At 38.3% G+C, this 17,749-nt stretch overlaps 2 protein-coding genes and 1 pseudogene across 36 annotated transcripts in view; 1 reads left to right on the top strand and 2 right to left on the bottom strand.

Moving 5' to 3' along the window:
- LOC123591360 (synapsin-1-like) overlaps positions 1-17,749 on the top strand; it is a 111,917-nt gene that overhangs the window by 67,393 nt on the left and 26,775 nt on the right. For 11 of the 32 annotated variants that reach the window (XR_006709273.1, XR_006709269.1, XR_006709257.1 and 8 more), the window contains one exon: positions 14,508-14,722. The exons of 16 other annotated variants lie outside the window; for them this stretch is intronic. The gene's annotated coding sequence lies outside the window, so the exon portion shown is untranslated. Of the gene's footprint in view, positions 1-8,485; positions 8,532-10,662; positions 11,145-14,507; positions 17,254-17,749 lie in introns of those variants that run through there. 5 more of the 32 variants (XR_006709268.1, XM_045465580.1, XM_045465585.1 and 2 more) reach the window with 5 other exon arrangements.
- CCNY (cyclin Y) overlaps positions 1-17,749 on the bottom strand; it is a 320,281-nt gene that overhangs the window by 300,842 nt on the left and 1,690 nt on the right. The window lies entirely within an intron of this gene.
- Positions 12,108-13,985, bottom strand: LOC123591356 (annotated as a pseudogene).

The following is a 17,749-nucleotide window of genomic DNA, read 5'->3' as shown; positions in this document are numbered from 1 at the left end:
TGTCAATAGATGCAGAAAAAGCATTTGACAAAATATAACATCCACTCTTGATTTTAAAAACCCTCAACAAAGCAGGGATAGATGGAATATACCTTAACATCATAAAGGCCATATATGAATATATGAAAGACCCACAGCTAATATCATCCACAGTGGGGAAAAACTGACAGCTTTTCCCCTAAGGTCAGTAACATGGCACGGATGTCCACTCTCACCACTTTGTTCAAAATAGTACTGGAAGTCCTAGCCTCAGCAATCAAACAAAAAGAAATAAAAGACATCCAAATCAGAAGAAGTCAAACTTTCACTATTTGCAAACAACATGATACTTTATGTAGAAAGCCAAAAACACTCCACCAAACTATTGCTAGAACTGATACATGATTCAGCAATGTTGCAAGATATAAAATCAACGTACAGAAATATGTTGCATTTCTATACACCAATAATGAAACAGCAGAAAGAGAAATCAAGGAACTGACGTCACTTACAATTGCACCAAAAACCATAGGATACCTACAAATAAACCTAACCAAAGAAGTAAAAGATCTGTACTCTACAAAACTATAGAACACTTATGAAAGAAATAAAGAAGACAAAGAAATGGAAATACATTCCATGCTCATGGATTGGAAGAACAGATATTGTTAAAATGTGTGTACTACCCAAAGCAATTTACACATCCAATGCAATCTCTATCAACACCAGCATTCTTCACAGAGCAAAACAAACATTCTAAAACTTGTATGGAAACAGAAAAGACCCTGAATAGCCAAAGTATGTTGAAAAAGAAAAGCAAAGTGGGAGGCATCACAATTCTCAACTTCAAGCTATATTACAAGGCTATAATCATCAAGACAGTATGGTACAAAAACAGATACATAAATCAATGAAACAGAACAGAGAACCGAGAAATGGACTCATAACTATAGGGTCAACTAATCTCCAACAAAGGAGGAAAGAATATCCAATGGAAGAAAAGACAGAGTCTTCAACAAATGGTGTTGGGATAACTGGACAGTGACATGCAGAAGAATGAAACTGGACCACTTTCTTACACATACACAAAAATAAATTTAAAATGGATGAAAGACATAAATGTGAGGCAGGAAACCATCAAAATCCTAGAGGAGAACATAGGTGGCAACTTCTTTGACCTCAGCTGTAGCAACTTCTTACTAGACACATCTCCTGAGGCAAGAAAAACAAAAGCAAAAATCAACTATTGGGACTTCATCAATATAAAAAGCTTCTGCACAGTGAAGAGAGCAATCAAAAAAACTAAAAGGTAAACTACAGAATGGGAAAAGATAAGTGCAGATGATGTATAGGATGACAAAGGGCTAGTAGCCAAAATCTATAAAGAATTTTTCAATCTCAACACCCCCAACATAAATAACCCAGTTAAGAAATGAACAGACATTTCTCCAAAGATGACATACAAATGGCTAACAGACACATGAAAAATGCCAAACATCACTCATCATCAGGGAAATATGAATCAAAACCACTACCTCACACCTGTCAGAATGGCTAAAATTAACTCAGGAAACAATAGATATTGGCAAGGATTTGGAGAAAGGGGAAACCTCTTACACTGTAGGTGGAATGCAAACTGGTCCAGCCACTCCAGAAAACGGTTGGAGCTTCCTCAAAAAGTTAAAAATAGAACTACCTCATGTCCAGCAATTGCACTACTAGGTACTTATCCAAAGAATAGAAAAATACTGATTCAAAGGGGCATATGCACCCCAATGTTTATAGCAGGACTATCAACAATAGCCAAATTGTGGAAAGAGCCCAAATGTCCATTGACTGATGAATGGATAAGGAAGATGATATACTCAGCCAACAAAAAGAATGAAATCTTGCCATTTTCAATGATGTAAATGGAACTAGAGTGTATTATGCTAAGTGAAACGAAATAAGTCAGAGAAAGGCGAATACCATATGATTTCACTCATGTGGAATTTAACAGACAAAACAAATGAACATAGGGAAGGAAAAATAAAATAAGATAAAAACAGAGAGGAGGCAAACCATAAGAGACTCTTAACTAGAGAACAAACAGTGTTCCTGGAGGGGAGGTGGGTAGAGGGATGGGCTAATTGGGTGATGGGCATTAAGAAGAGCACTTGTGATGGGCACTGGGTGTAATATGTAAGTGATGAATAACTGAATTCTACTCCTGAAACTAATTTTTTAAAAAGATATAATTACATGAATCCACTCTTGTAGTATCATGTGTCATGCAGAATGGTTTTCACCACCTATGTGCTCTGGCTATTCTTCCTTCCTCCCCACCCATCCTCTGGCAACTACTGATGTGTTTATTTTCTCTACAGTACTGCATTTTTCAGAATGTCTTGAATACAGTATGTATACTTTTGAAATTGGCTTCTTTTACTGAGCAATATGCACTTAAGTTCCTCCATGTCTTTCATAGCTTGATAGTTCATTTCTTTTTTAGCACTAAATAATTAATACTCCATGATCTAGATGTACCACAGTTTTGTTTTTTTTTTACTAATTTACCTACTGAAGGACATCTTGGCGGCTTCCAAGTTTTGGCAGTCATAAATAAAGGTACTATAAACATCTGTATGCAGCTTTTTGTGTAACCCAGTTTTCAACTCCTTTGGGTAAATTCCAAAGAGCATAATTGTTGGATCATATGGTTAGAGTATGTTTAGTTTTACCAAACTGTCTTCCAAAGCGCCTGCACCTATTGCTCCATATCCTCAGCAGTATGAGTGCTTTGGATTTTGGACATTCGAATAGGTATGTATCTCATTGTTGTTTTAATTTGCAATTCCCTAATGACATGATGTCAAATATCTTTTCACATGCTTACTTCTCATCGGTATATCTTCTTTAGTAAGATGTCTGTTCAGGTCTTTGGCCTATTTTTCAATCAGCGTGTTTAATAATCCTTTATCAGATGTGTCTTTTGCAAATTCTCCCAGTCGGTGTTTTAACTTCTATTCTCTGTACATTGGGTTTTGCAGAACAGAAGTTTCTAATTTTAATGAAATCTATCTTATCAATTATTTATTTCATGGATTGTGACTTTGATGTTGTATCTAAAAAGTCATTGCCGGGGCTCTTGGGTGGCTCAGTCGGTTAAGCTTCTGATTTCAGCTCAGGTCATGATGTCACAGTCCGTTAGTTTGAGGCCTATGTTAGACTCTGTGCTGACAGGTCAGAGTCTGGAGCCTGCTTTGGATTCTGTGTCTCCTTCTCTCTCTGCCCCTACCCCATTCTCTCTCTCTCTCTCTCTCTCTTAAATAAAACATTTAAAAAATTTTTAAATTAAAAAAAAGTCATTGCCATCACCAACATTTGGATTTAGTATCTGGGTTTCCTCTTACGTTGCCTTCTAGTAGTTTTGTAGTTTTGTGTTTTATGTGTAGGTCTATATTTGGATCAATTCTGCATGTTTTTGAAAAGTTTAAGGACTGTGTGTAGATTCTTTTTGTTGTTGTTGTTGTTGTTGTTGTATGTGGATGTCCAGTTTTACCAGCACCATTTGTTGAAAAGACTATCTCTTCTTTGTTTTCTTGTTTTTGCTCATTTGTCAAAGATCCGTTGACTATATTTATATGAGTCTGTTTCTGGGCTTTCTATTCTCTTCCTATTCTTTCATCAATGCCACACTGTCTTGATTGTGGTAGCTTTATAGTAATTCTTGAAGTAGAGTAGTGTCAATCCTCCAATTTTGTTCTGTTCCTTCAATATTGAGGTGGCTATTCTTTTTTTTTTTTTTTTTTTTTTGCCTCTCCATCCACAATTTAGAATCAGTTTGTTGATACCCACAAATAAATTGCTGGGATTTTGATTGGAATTGTGTTGAGAATAACTGACATCTTAAGTCTTAAGTCTTTGTATCCATGAATATGGATTATCTCTACATTTATTTAGTTATTTGATACCTTTCATCAAAGTTTTGTAGTTTTCCTCGGATAAATCTTGTACATATTTTGTTAAATTTATACCTAAGTATTTCACTGATTTGGGGTGCTAATGTAATTTGCAATGTGTTTTTAATTTCAACTTTCACTTGTTCATTGCTCGTATATATGAAAGCAATTGACTTTTGCATATTAACCTTTTATATTGTCACTTTGCTATACTTGCTTATTAGTTCCAGGAAGGTTTTTGTTGTTGTTGTTGTTAATTCTTTTGAATTTTCTACATAGTGATCATGTCTTCTATGAACAAAGATAGTTATTTCTTCCTTCTCAATCTGTAAACCATTTATTTCCTTTCCTTGTTTTATTGCATTAGCTTAGGACTTCAAGTATGGTGCTGAAAGGCAGTGGTGAGAGAAGACATCCTTGCCTGGTTCCTGATCTTAGTGAGAAAGTTTCAAATTTCTCACCTTTAAGTACGTTAGTTGTGGGTTTTTTGTAGATGTTCCATATCAAGTTGAGGAAATTCCTACTTTGGTGAGAATTTTTAACATGAACAGGGGTTGGATTTTGTCACATGTGTTTTGGCATCTCTTGATGCAATCGTGTGGTTTTTTTCTGCAGCCTGTTAATGTGGTGGGTTACATTAGTGATTTTCAAATATTGAATCAGCCTTGCCCACCCAGGACAAATCCACTTGGTCATAGTATATAATTCTTATTTATCATTGTTGGAGTCTATTTGCTACCATTTTGTTGAAGATTTTGCATCTATGTTCACACATATATCGATCTGTAGTTTGTTTGTTTTTTTCCTTGTAATGTCTTTTTCTGGTTTTGGTATTAGGGCAATCCTGGCCTCAAGGAATGAGTTAGAAAGTATTCCTCTTGCTTCTATCCTCTGAAAGAGATTGTAGAGAATTGGTATGATTTCTTCCTTAAATATTTGGCAGAATTCACCTGTGAACCCATATGAGCCTGGTGCTTTCTGTTTGAGAAGATTATTAATTATTGATTAGATTTTTTTGATACAGGCCTATTCAGATTATCTATTTCTTGAGTTTTGACAGCTTGTATCTTTTATTTTTTAATTTTTTTTAAATTTATTTTATTTTATTTATTTTTATTTTCCACAGGGTATAGAATTCTTGGTTGTTGGTTTTTCCTCCCTACACTATAAATATCTCACTCCACTCTCTTCTTGCTTGCAGTTTCTAAGCAGAAGTCAGATATAATGCTCATCTTTGCTCCTTTTTTCCCCTTTTTTTAAATGTTTATTTTATTTTATTTTAGAGAGAGAGAGAGAGAGAGAGCAAGGGAGGGGGCAGAGAGAGAAGAGACACAGAATCCAAAGTAGGTTCCAGGCTCTGAGCTGTCAGCACTGAACTGGATGCTTGACCAACTGAGCCACCCAGGTCCCCCTTCATCTTTGCTCCTTTTTTTTTTTTTAATGTTTTATTTATTTTTGAGAGAGAGAGAGAGACAGAGTACAAGCAGGGGAATGGCAAAGAGAGAGGGAGACACAGACTCTGAAGCAGGATCCAGGCTCTGAGCTGTCAGCACAGAGCCCCACATGGGGCTCAAACTCGTGAACCACCTGAGCTGAAGTTGGACGCTTAACTGACTGAGCCACCCAGGCTCCTTTTTAAGTAAGGTGTATTTTTCCTGTGACTTTTTTCAAGATTGCTTATCTTTGCTTTTCTGTACTTCGAATATGATATGCCTATGAATAGTTTGTTGTTGTTGCTGTTGTTGTTGTTGCTGTTGTTGTTTTAGCCTTTATCTTGCTTGGTTCTTTGAGCTTCTGGGTCTGTGGTGTGGTGTCTGAAATTAATTTGGGGAAAATTTTCAGTCAGTATTGCTTCAGATATTGCTGCTATTCCTTTGACTCTTTCTCTTCCTTGTGGTGTTCCTGTTACAAGTATGCTATACCTTTTGTAATTGTCCCACGGTTCTTGGATATTCTGTTCTGGCTTCCCACCACCCCCCCCCCCCGTCTTTTTTCTCTTTACTTTTCAGTTTTGGGAGTTTCTGTTGTCATTTCCTTAGAAATTCTTTCCTTAGCCATGTCCAGTCTACTAATAAATCCATCAAAGGCATTTTTTTCTTTCTGTTACGGTGTTTTTCATGTGTAACATTCTTTTATCCTTTCTTGGAATTTCCATCTCTCAGGGTGCCTGGCTGGCTTAGTGGATGGAGCGTGCAACTCTTGATCTTGGGGTTCTGAGCTCAAGCCCCATGTTGGGTGTAGAGATTACTTAAAAATAAAATCTTAAAAACGAATTTCCATTTCTCTGTGCTTACATTATCTCTCTGTGTTTGCATGTTGTCTACCTTTACTATTTTGGCCCTTAAATATTAATCAAAGTTTAAAAGAATTCTTGGTCTAATACTTCCCAACATTTCGGTTTATGGTTCTGATGCTTGTTCAATCTCTTCAAACTGTATTTTTGCCTTTAGTATCCCCTTCAAATAGAGAGTTCAGCCCCACCTCACATCCTTCCAGACTTGAATGCATCAAATGTAATGAGTTGCCTGTTGAGGACCATAGGCCTGACTTCATATAAGCATGCCAAATATTGTGATTCAGTTACAATCTCAGGTTCTCTCACTTTTTCAGCTGGGTGTTAACCTATCACCTTCTCAACTTTGTAAATCAATTACTTTATTCTGCCTCCCAGCTTTTTACCTGACATTACTCAACTCAATCAGGAACTTATAAGGTAGACAAAAGGCCACAGTCATGCCTGAAATGTTTTGTTTTGTTTTGTTTTTTTAATTAGTCGCTTTGGTCTTAATTCTGGGAATCAACACTTGGCATCTTTTTCTATCACAAATGAGAGCAGGAGCCCCATCATCTTCCTTCCATACCTGCATCTTCAAAGGAGCCTCTCCCTTGGCTTCCCACTGAATTCAGACCAAATCCACTCCCATCTTTCCACTGCCTAGAGACACTGGACACAGGCTGTTTATCCCAGCAGAAATGAGTGCTCTCTGCTATGTGAAAGCTATGAGCTGCTCCCCTCAATGGGCTGTTTAGTCCATTCTTCACTTGGCAGTTGTAGAACTAGACAAACCAGGAAATTTTGAATATGTAAGCAGAACCCATACAGGGAATAGCTTTGCAAAAGTCCTAGGGTGAGGTGAAATGAGTCTCTTCTGGAAAGGGCTGTTCTGTATGCTATTGTTACTCACAGTATGTCATCCTTCAAGGTAAGCCTTAGAAAGTAAATAAATTCCATTCAAATCAAATCAACAAATTCTTGCTAAACCACAAGTAGGAAACAAGAATCCTGACTAAATTTATCTTGCTGCTAAGGATTTCCCACCCACCATCTGCTAGAGGGAGGATCTCTGTGACTGAGTCTCCATTAGGGCTCTTGTTCCATTCTGTTCTATTCATTCACTGTCACTGAGAAATATTGTTAGTTCTACACAAGAGGATCCTCTCTATATGGCTTACAAATAGAACAATAAATATGTCTGCCTGTGTCCAGCTTGAGAGAGTTTTAAACCAACAGCCCTCCCACAGGGTAATCAAGAGAAACATGCTAAGTTTCTCCTTTAACAAATTATCTGAAGGTAATGTAAAGCCTCTTCTGTCATCTTTTCTTCTCCATAATCTACCCAAGGATGGCTTATGTCATTTAGATTGTAAAAGATAATTACACTTGTAGAACATGAGGAATGGGGCTGCCTTCTGCATTGTGACTCATAGCCTTTCCTGCAGGTGACTTGCAGGTGTGTCCCTCAGAGTGAAGGGAGGAAGTAAGCATGTCAATGATATGCTACTGAGGCTGCATGTCCGCCTCTGCCTTGACCAACCCACCAAGACTTATTCTGTGTTCCTGATTCTTGTAAGCTGTATGCTTTAGAGCACCATACCCTGAAAAGCCCACTTTGTCCTTAACCGCTAAGGAAAATTAGCTAACTCAAGGCAACCATAGGCCACACTTTAGTGGCATGATGCCTTTGTACATCCTGAAATCCTCATTTAAAGTCAGGTGTGGGAGGAATACCTTGAGTCCTTTGGCATTGTCCTTTCAATACTCTATTCAAATGGTTCTCAACTCCGGCTGTACAAGGTAAAGATCCAGTACACATGGGAGTCACTACAGGCAAAATGCCCTCCAAGGAAATAAATTATGTAAGTGCAAAAACTGCAAACGTATGTTCAATAAGTGACAATAGAAATAACCCAGAGATCCACAACCAAAAGTATTGCAGAAACCCTAACCTCCAACTCTCTTCTCCATTTATCTAATTTTTCCCCATTTGTCAAGAAAACATACAGGTGTAGAACATAATATGCCCCAAATTATTTCTTCACACTATTATCTTCATTATCATATATCTCCAGTCTACTAATATTCTCAGTATATATCTAGTCCTTCAATTGTTAAGACTTTTATTGTGGACCATTCCCAAGCATATCATAGCATTCTTAAAAGTAGAGACACTCTTCTCTCAACATCCACTTTAAGAAAGTACAAATGCTTTTTTTTTTTAAGTAGGGTTCGTGCTAGGTGTGAAGCCCAATGTGGGGCTTGAACTCACAACCATGAGATCAAGACCTGAGCTGGTATCAAGAGTCAGATGCTTGACTGATGGAGTCACCCAGGTACCCCTAAAAATGCTTTTTAAATGATATATCTTACTTCTTTCCTTCCATCCCACTCTGCTCCTTTCCCCTCCTCCTCTCCTCTCTTTTCCTTTCCTTCTTCCCTCTTCACTCTGTTCTTATCCTTTAGAATGCTAGTAATACTTTCTTATGTTCTATTTCTACATATTTTCTCAAGTCATGTTTCTCAAGTCATGGGTCAAGGTACTTGAGAACTCTTTCCAGAAAAGTCCAAGGTCAGTAGTGTTTCCTCAATATGGTTTGTAGAGAATCTAAAGAGAAGTCAATACTAGCATAATCCAAACTTTTAGAGTCCTGGTCCCAATATTAATCAGTGAAATTCTCAACTTGTAATGGATTCACCTTGACTTTCTTCAAGTTTTAGGTTTGATGCTCATGCTATTCATTATTTAACACACCAAGCCTTTCAGGAATCCCAAAGAATTTACAAAAAAAATTTTTTTTAGTTTTATATATTTATTTTGAGAGAAAGAGAGAGTAAGTGTGCAAGTGGGGGAGAGGTAGAGAGAAAGAGAGGGAGAGAGAGAGAATCCCAAGCAGGCTCTATACTGTCAGTGTGGAGTGCCATGTGGGGCTCAAACTCGCAAACTGCGAGATCATGACCTGAACTGAAGTTGGACGCTTAACTGACTGAGCCACCCAGGTGTCCCCCAAAGATTTTTAAATTTAACTGTTAGATTCTAAGGTAATTCAGGGATCTCAAAAGTTCCTTCAGTTATCTTTAGTTGGGATTTGGGTGTAGCAGAGGGAAATCAAGCCCTGATGACAGGCCCTGCCTGGCGATGAGAACTGGACAGTGATTTTAAACCCTGGAAAACCATCTGATTGAGCTCAGGTGGGGCTCAGGCACATTTTTCTGAAGTTTTGTAGGTAGTACTCATGCTTAGCCAGTGTTTAGAAACTTTATTTTAGGAAAAACTTGTATCTTTTAGGGTTTGCCAACTGGCTGCTTTCTCAGCCTCGTCCCTGATCCAGGTCCTAGACTTGACACACTATGACAATTCCAAGAGGGAAGAGGGCAGTGGGAATGATGGAATGGTTTCAGTCCACCCTGGAATGGGGCTATGGCAGGAGCAGGGTCATTGTTGCAGGAGGTAGACTCTTACATGTAAGATTTGCTCTGCTTTGACCTAAAATAAAACCCATGATTCAAGATTCTCTTCCCTCTAAGGTCTTGTCGAACAGACTCTGAGAGGAGTTAGCAGGAATTAGTTCATCAGTTGCTTGGTTGTGATAAGAAGAATCAGGTAACATGATACCACTACAGAGTAAGTTGTGCTTTGGGAGCAGGAGGGCCCAGAAAAGAACAGAAAAAGGCATTGGAAGTGGAAATAGACAAAGGACAAACTGGATCCAATTCTCAGTCTGACAGGGAGACTGTGCTTTCTCTGACCCTACTGCTCTTGTTTTCTTTCTGAGATATTAGTAGAAGACCATCCTAGGGGTGAGGAGAGCGACTGAATTTCCATAGCGATGTGCTATCTCAGGGCCCCCCTTTCCAAACTGCTGGTTGGTTATGTTTGAAACGTCTAGGAGACCCATTTTTTTTTTCTACTTTGAGAAATTAGGCTGAAAATACAATCCCACCCTGGGAAGGGTACCAGAAGTTAAAGTCATGATTTTTAAAAAAGCCTGAGTTTAAATCTAGGGCAGTGGTGGGCAAACCAGTCTGTGGGCCAAAGCCCACCTGTTGCCAGTTTTTGTGTGGTCCAGTTTTTGAGTGGTTTTTAGATTTCTAAATGATGGGAAAAGAAATCAGAAGAATAGTATCTTGTGATGTGAACATCATGAAATTCTTTTCAGTGCCCGTAAATAAAGCTTTATTGAAACATGGCCATACTCATTTGTTTACATGTTGTGTACTTCAATGGCAGTTGAGTAGTTATGACAGGGATTGTATGATGTCCTCTATCGCTGTGCGGAACTGCTCAGTGACACAAGCAGTGTCACAATTTTTAATTCAACAGCATTTTGAGTGTTGTACATATTGCCATAGCATGACATTTTATATATATTTTTTAAATTCACATTTTATTTAGGTTGAAATAAACTATACAAAATCAATTTTCTTCACCAAAAATAACGGCAATATTTTCTGTATTATTTCTAGATAAACCACAAAGCACTTATTTTTGTAAGTTTTTCAGTTTTGTTTATAAGATGAGATGAAGCAGTACATACAGCCATGGAAAAAGAGGAAAACAGACAAATCAGTTGTTGGTGTCCATGGCCTCTGATCCTGTCTTGACCATGAAACAGAGGTGTTCGACATATACCTGCTAAAAAGCTTATGAAGATGGAGGCTCAACAGAGGAGTGTAAACAGCAACAAACTGATGCACAACAATGGCAGGCTTGCCCATTTACACTTTTAACTGTAACTTGTTCCTCTAAATTCATTTGATAAAGACAAAATACACTGAAATCCTTGCTTGGCAAACTCACATGTTTCTCTCTCACTGTCTGGTAACTCCCTTAACTGTCCATTACAGATTTTTTTGGTAATGTTTATTTCATTATTTTGAGTGAAGGAGAGAATGTGTCTGAGTGGGGGAGGGGCAGAGAGAGAGAGGGAGAGAGAATCCCGAGTCAGGCTGTGTGCTGTCAGCACGGAGCCAGACTCAGGATTGGATCCCATGAACTGTGAGATCATGACCTGAGCCAAAATCAAGAGTCAGGACAGACACCCAACCAATTGAGCCACGCAGGTGCCCCACAGATCTTTAACATACTTAACATTCCTACTATTCAAAGGTCACTTGTGAATTTCATTGTAACATTTTATAAAATGTATTCCTTCCTCCCACACCTCTTCAAAATCTATTTCTTCTAAGAAGTGATAACTCAATACCCAACAATTGGATCCAGTGATAATAAATGTTATGTCTAAAATGACTTAACTAAAACAATTTCAAAGTGCCATTAGCAGAGATCCTATAGAAGTGTAATATGGCACTTTCAATGCTATCTTCTGGAATAACAGTTATATCTCCAAAACATGAGAGTTCAATCAGGGGCCATTTAAATAGGCAGATTATCAATGGCTAATATACTCCATGAGAAGTCAATAGGTCAGGATATTCAGTGAGTGGGGCACCTGGGTGACTCAGTCAGTTGAGTGTGGTCTCTTGATTTTGGCTCAGGTCATGATCTCACACAATTTGTGGGTTCAAGCCCTGCATCGGGCTTTGCACTGACAGTGCAGAGCCTGCTTGGGATTCTCTCTCTCCCTCTCTCTGCCCCTCTCCTGTTTGCATTCTCTCTCTGTGTCTCTGAAAATAAACATTAAAAAAATATTTTCAAACAAGATATTAGTGATTAAATGGTCTATATACACCGGACAGCTTTTCCATAAGATGTTTTCACATTTCTTACAGATTTTTCCAAATAACAAGCATAAGAGAAAGCTTACTTTATTTTTTTTAACTTTTTTAAATGCTAATTAATTTTTGAGACAGAGATAGACAGAGCGTGAGTGGGGGACTGGCAGAGAGCGGAGACACAGAATCTGAAGCAGGTTCCAGGCTCTGAGCTGTCAGCACAGAGTCTGGCCCAGGGCTCGAACTCACAAACCGCAAGATCATGACCTGAGTTGAAGTCAGAAGCTTAACTGAATAAGCCACTCAGGTACCCAAGATAAAGCTCACTTTAGAGGTCTCTTAGGTATTTTCAATGGTTTCTGAGTTATCTGTAGGAAGCTCTTAGTTGTAGAGTTTGATATATGTGTCCACAATTAAATCAGGATCATGTTTTATATCAAAATTTAGGTTCAGTAAAGCCAAGTTACTTGACCTTTGGTCTGTCAAAGTGTTCCTCAGGTATGCTTTGAGGCAATTTTACCTATGTTCATAGCATTCATTCTCAACCTTCATCACAGGAAGAATACATAGGACTTTCAGCAATGCATAAACACTAGGAAAAACTTGATGTCTTGCGGGTGCAGGGTTTCATAAATGGTGAATGGAAGCTCTATGTCTTTCCCTCTGTGTTTCCACTTGATTCTCCAATAATGCAGCTCAGGTGAGAGTGTGTCATGATTAGGCAAGTCACTTCTGTACATGTCAGCATGGTGCCCCCCCCCCCCCCCCAGTGTATTAAATTTGAGCTGTCTTATGACAGAGGGTACCAGAGATAAGCATTAAGAGCTCTGAGGTGCTGTTCTGAAAATGTATCTTTCAGTTCCTGAATACAATGAGTTCCACTGTTGGGACATTAGAGTTTCTTTATAGTAACTCTCAGAAGTTAGCTGGGATTCCAGGTTACCTCGCTGGGCTCTGTGGAATTCTCCAGGGAGTTTCAGCTGAATATCAAGTTTGGTTGCCAAATTTATAGCTTTTTCAAGCCGAAATTCATGATAAACTTCAATATTTTCCATCATTTCATTTAATGAATGCAGCGCTGCAGTCAAGTTACTGGCTACAAAGAAGACATCAGAAGTTTTCCCCTGGAGATTTTTCCCAAAGGCTCTTGTAAAAGATAGAACATTTTTAGGAACAACAATGGTAAGAATGAAATCAAAAGCTGTTCCCAGCTATATAGTTACCAGCTATATAGTTATTCCACCCAAGGTTTGTATCACTATACCATCTAAACATAAAACACGTGTTTGCAGGAGGTCCACTAAAATTTCACAAGCATCATGCCTGCCTGTCCACTGGGAATGACAAATTTCCTTCAGTTCAAGCTCTAAAAGCAGTTGTGGAGATCAATGGAAGAAAGAACAAACTTCCTCTATTGTTCCTAATACAGCAGGTACTCTCACAACAGGCACTGATTTTGCCAACCAAATATTTAAGGCACAGGAAGAGCAAAGTGTATAGACAGCTTGGGGATATTTCTCTAAAAGTCTAGAAGCAACAACTTTCATTTTGGAAGCAAATCCACTGGACACAATGTAAGCCTGGCCATGATAATACTCCAGCTTAGTCCCCACTTCTCCATTATCAACAGTATGAAATTTTTAAATTTCTGCATCAACCACATAAGGCAAGAAGCCTACAAATTCCTCTCTCAGGTTATGAGATTCATCAACAAACCTCACCAACACAGACAAATATTCTTCCCTGATATGGCCACTATGGCATCAGTGATGATGGAAAAGAGGAAGTGGCAGCCTCTCACTCCCCGAGGGTTTCCTCCCAAATGCAGCTCTCACAGATCTCTAGCATCTGCCTCTGCTACGTTTTCGAGCAGAACAATGTGTTCACTGCTATTGTCTCAATGCTTTCTATCAACTTCTTCACCAGAATTTATCCCACGCTCCAGCAGTGCTTGAACAAAGAGATCCTCTGGGAGTTCATCAGTTTCATGCCCTTCCAGAGGCATGTCTTGTTTTCCCATAAGAATAAAAATTTCAGTGGCACCTGAGTGGCTAAGTAGGTTAAGCATATGAGTCTTGCTTTCAGCTCAGGTCAAGATTTCACTGTTCATGAGTTTGGCCCCACTGTCAGTGCAGAGCTGCTTAAGATTCTCTCTCACTCTCTCTCTCCCTCTCTGCTCCTCCCCTGCTTGTTGTCTCTCTCTTTGTCTCTCTCTCTCTCAAAATAAATAAACTAGAAAATTTTTTTAAAGAATCAAAATTTCAAATAAAGATTTTAAGTATTCTTTTTTTTCTTTCTTTTCAAGAGTTGATGAAAAATGTCTTCATCCTGTTCTTCGGCCCTTTCTTCCGCACTGGGATTCTGAGCATTGCTGTCATTTATTTCTTTGTTTTTATTCCTCTTCAGAATTTTCATCATTGTTTTTTCTGTTTCAGTTTCTTGATTTTATCTTCACTTATTTCTTTTGTTAGTTTTTTGTGTCTACTATGTGGATTGTTTGAATGACTGGCAAGAACAAACAAATATTGTTGGTATTGCATTATCTCCAAGAACTGCCCCATAAGGACTAGTTCTACAGATCATAGAGGTCTCAAAATGTTTGGCACATAATTGATAATGTTTATTTAGTTGATCAGGTGTTTTATCTTCTAAGTCTGCTCTCCCAGAATTCTCCATCCACTTCTGGCATCTGGTGGGACACCTTGGGAACCCAAAGAAGGACAGATCCTGAAGAAGGCCAGATCCAACTTCCTCGTGCAGCTGGGGGTAGCGTGGAAGTTCTAGAACATCAGCGCCCACACAGACCCACACACCCTCCCCTCTTCTCCTCCTCTAGGCAGTCTTTCTGCAGGTTGGGTCTGGGAGGGAAGTCAGGCTGGAGCACCAGAGGGAGGGGCCTATAATTTTTTATGACAAGTTCATGCACATCATATCAAGACAAAAATGGGAGAAAAGTAAACTTCAAATATTACACGTGTAAGACATAATGGATTATGGATTATTTTGTCATCAATTGGATAACAAAGAACTGTGTTTTTTATTATGAAGTGATGTTATCACTGTGCTAAACCTACAGTATCTGTCAGTATTACTTAGGACTAAGCAATCATAACAATATTCCCAACTTACAGGAAAGCACTTGTCAGAAAAAGTGGAAAGTAGAAGAAGGAATACTTCATTAAGGTATAATTTTTTTCACTAATTTTTTTGAAATGAAGCTGCAACCGAAGTACGTTTCCAAATAGTTCATTTGTTAGATAAAGCGAGTCATTGACCAGTGGTGTTAATTAAGTCATATTTGATTCCAAGCCAAAGAAATGTGTCCAGAGAAAATAAACTGGTTTAAGACTATTAACTTTGGGGGGGAAAGTGACTCAAAAGAGTTTAGGACATTGGAAGCAATATCAATAGTCCATTTAAAAAGAAGCCAAATGATTTCAAGGGGTTTTCCTTGGCTTTTGATAAGTCAATGTACTGTTCAGTTGTTTTTTCAAGGACTAATGCCAGATCCAAAGTCACTGAGTTTCACCTATGAATGGTCTGTATGAAACAATTATAATTGAGAATATTTTTGAAAACAGTGAGAAAACACTAATCTAGTACAACCTGAAGTAGAATCTGCTAAGATGTGCTATAACTGATGGTGATAAAAATATATGTGGAGAAGAAAAGCTCTTAGTTGGATGAATTTACAGATTTTGAAAATTTAAGGTGTTTAAAGACTTCATTATATTCATTGTATTATTTATCAGCAGGTACTTCTTTTTTAATGTTTATTTATTTTGAGAGAGAGACAGCATGTGTGCAAGTTGGGGAGGAGCAGAGAGAGAGGGAGAAAGAATCCCAAGTGGGCTCTGCACTGAGATCATGACCCGAACCCAAATCAAGATTTGGTTGCTTAGCTGACTGAGCCATCCAGATGCCCTTATCAGCAGGTACTTCTGAGGAACATATTTGATATCATGTCTTACGGAATTGGCAGTGTCAATAGTGAAATTCTACTCTCATGGACTTAATATCTTCAGCACCATAAATTTTGTCATAGATAGAAGTAAATCCTTAATTGTCCTACCATACAGCAGTGTGACATTTTAGCACTGATGAAATTATATTGAGATTATATTCAGCCCAGGATCAAGATTGAAATTCCTCTGAATGAGGACTTTCCTCAATCACTGTTAATTAACAGTGAGTGAATTTGGAAATTAGCTTTTGCTGCAGATTTGATGTTTCTTAATGAATTGAACCTAAAACTATTAGGCAAAGCTGAGCTTACATACAAAACTTACACTGCAGTAAAGTCATTTTGATGACAACTAATGTTGTTTGAATCACAAGTAGTATCAAGCTGCTGTATTTACTTCCTATGTTGTCAAAAATTAAAACAAGAAGTTAAATCTCCACCCCACATGAATTTTCAGAGAATATATTTTCCAAGCTCAACCTACAGTTCCAGAAGTATTTTTTGGACCTTGCTTCACATGCAAAAGAAAAGTCAAATATTTCAAAATCCATCTAATTGTGCAAAATCCATCTAACTTCCACTTAACTTTCAATTGAACTGATTAATCTACAGTAACATACTAATAGGTACATATCAAGGAAAGAATATAATAGAATTCTATAAATGACTCAAGTAATATTTCCTATTGAAATCACATGCTTATGATTGGTATCACTATTCAGCAGTACCAATTTGTGTGACAAGACATTTTCTTATTATATAAGTACCTGCCTCAATTTTGTCTCTTAACCTATAAAACCTATGGATTTACTATCTGGCCTTTTAGAGAAAAAAGAAAAACCCCTGATCTAGAGGACCGTGGGTGTCTGAAAGATACAGGGAGACCTCATTGAAGGATTGCTTGCTAGAAAGTTTGGTTAAGTATGAAGTCTAATTATTCTGATTTAGCAAACAAAGCTTTGCCTGCGGTCATATTACTTTAATCAAAAATAGAGCTGGACCCAAAGCTATATCTTTCTGCTATAAACCTAACATGTAAGATTTAGTTTCAGCAAACAACACCAGCTGTCTCACATCAATGTTGCCAATTTGAATTTTTATTAGTTTTATAGTTTTGTTTGTATTTCATTTGTACATTTTGCTTTGGCTTCAGACATTAGTAAGACTTATTCTCTATGTGAACATAGGTGAGGGCCCCTTAACCCTCCCAAATGTATTTTCATTTCTTGAAAAGGAACACAATGAATGCACATGAATCTGTTTCTTCAGGAAGTGTTAAAAAAAATTAAGTGAACCATTTTTCATTCAGAGATTGTGGACACAGGGTGCCTGGGTGGCTCAGTCAGTTGAGCATCTGATTTTGACTCAGGTCATGGTCTCGCAGTTCACGAGTTTGAGTCCCACATCCAGCTCTGTGCTGGCAGTTCAGACCCTGGAGCCTGTTTCTGATTCTGTGTCTCCTCCCTCTCTCTCTGCCCCTCCCCTGCTCGTGCTCTGTCTCTCTCAAAAATGAATAAACATTAAAAAAAATTTAGGGGCGCCTGGGTGGCGCAGTCGGTTAAGCGTCCGACTTCAGCCAGGTCACGATCTCGCGGTCCGTGAGTTCGAGCCCCGCGTCGGGCTCTGGGCTGATGGCTCAGAGCCTGGAGCCTATTTCCGATTCTGTGTCTCCCTCTCTCTCTGCCCCTCCCCCGTTCATACTCTGTCTCTCTCTGTCCCAAAAATAAATAAATGTTGAAAAAAAAAATTTAAAAAAAAAATTTAAAAATAAAAAGAGATTGCAGACATGATAGAGTGTCTAGAAGAGACTATGTCGGGCAGAATTGACCTTAACAAAAGTTAGGTTTTTCCTCTTCAAATGTATTGGTTCTCAAACCTAACATGCACAGAATCACCTGATGAGCTTGTTTAACA

This window comes from Leopardus geoffroyi, chromosome B4 (assembly GCF_018350155.1).
Source record: "Leopardus geoffroyi isolate Oge1 chromosome B4, O.geoffroyi_Oge1_pat1.0, whole genome shotgun sequence".
Taxonomy (NCBI): domain Eukaryota; kingdom Metazoa; phylum Chordata; class Mammalia; order Carnivora; family Felidae; genus Leopardus; species Leopardus geoffroyi.
This window is presented reverse-complemented; position numbering and strand designations above follow the sequence as displayed.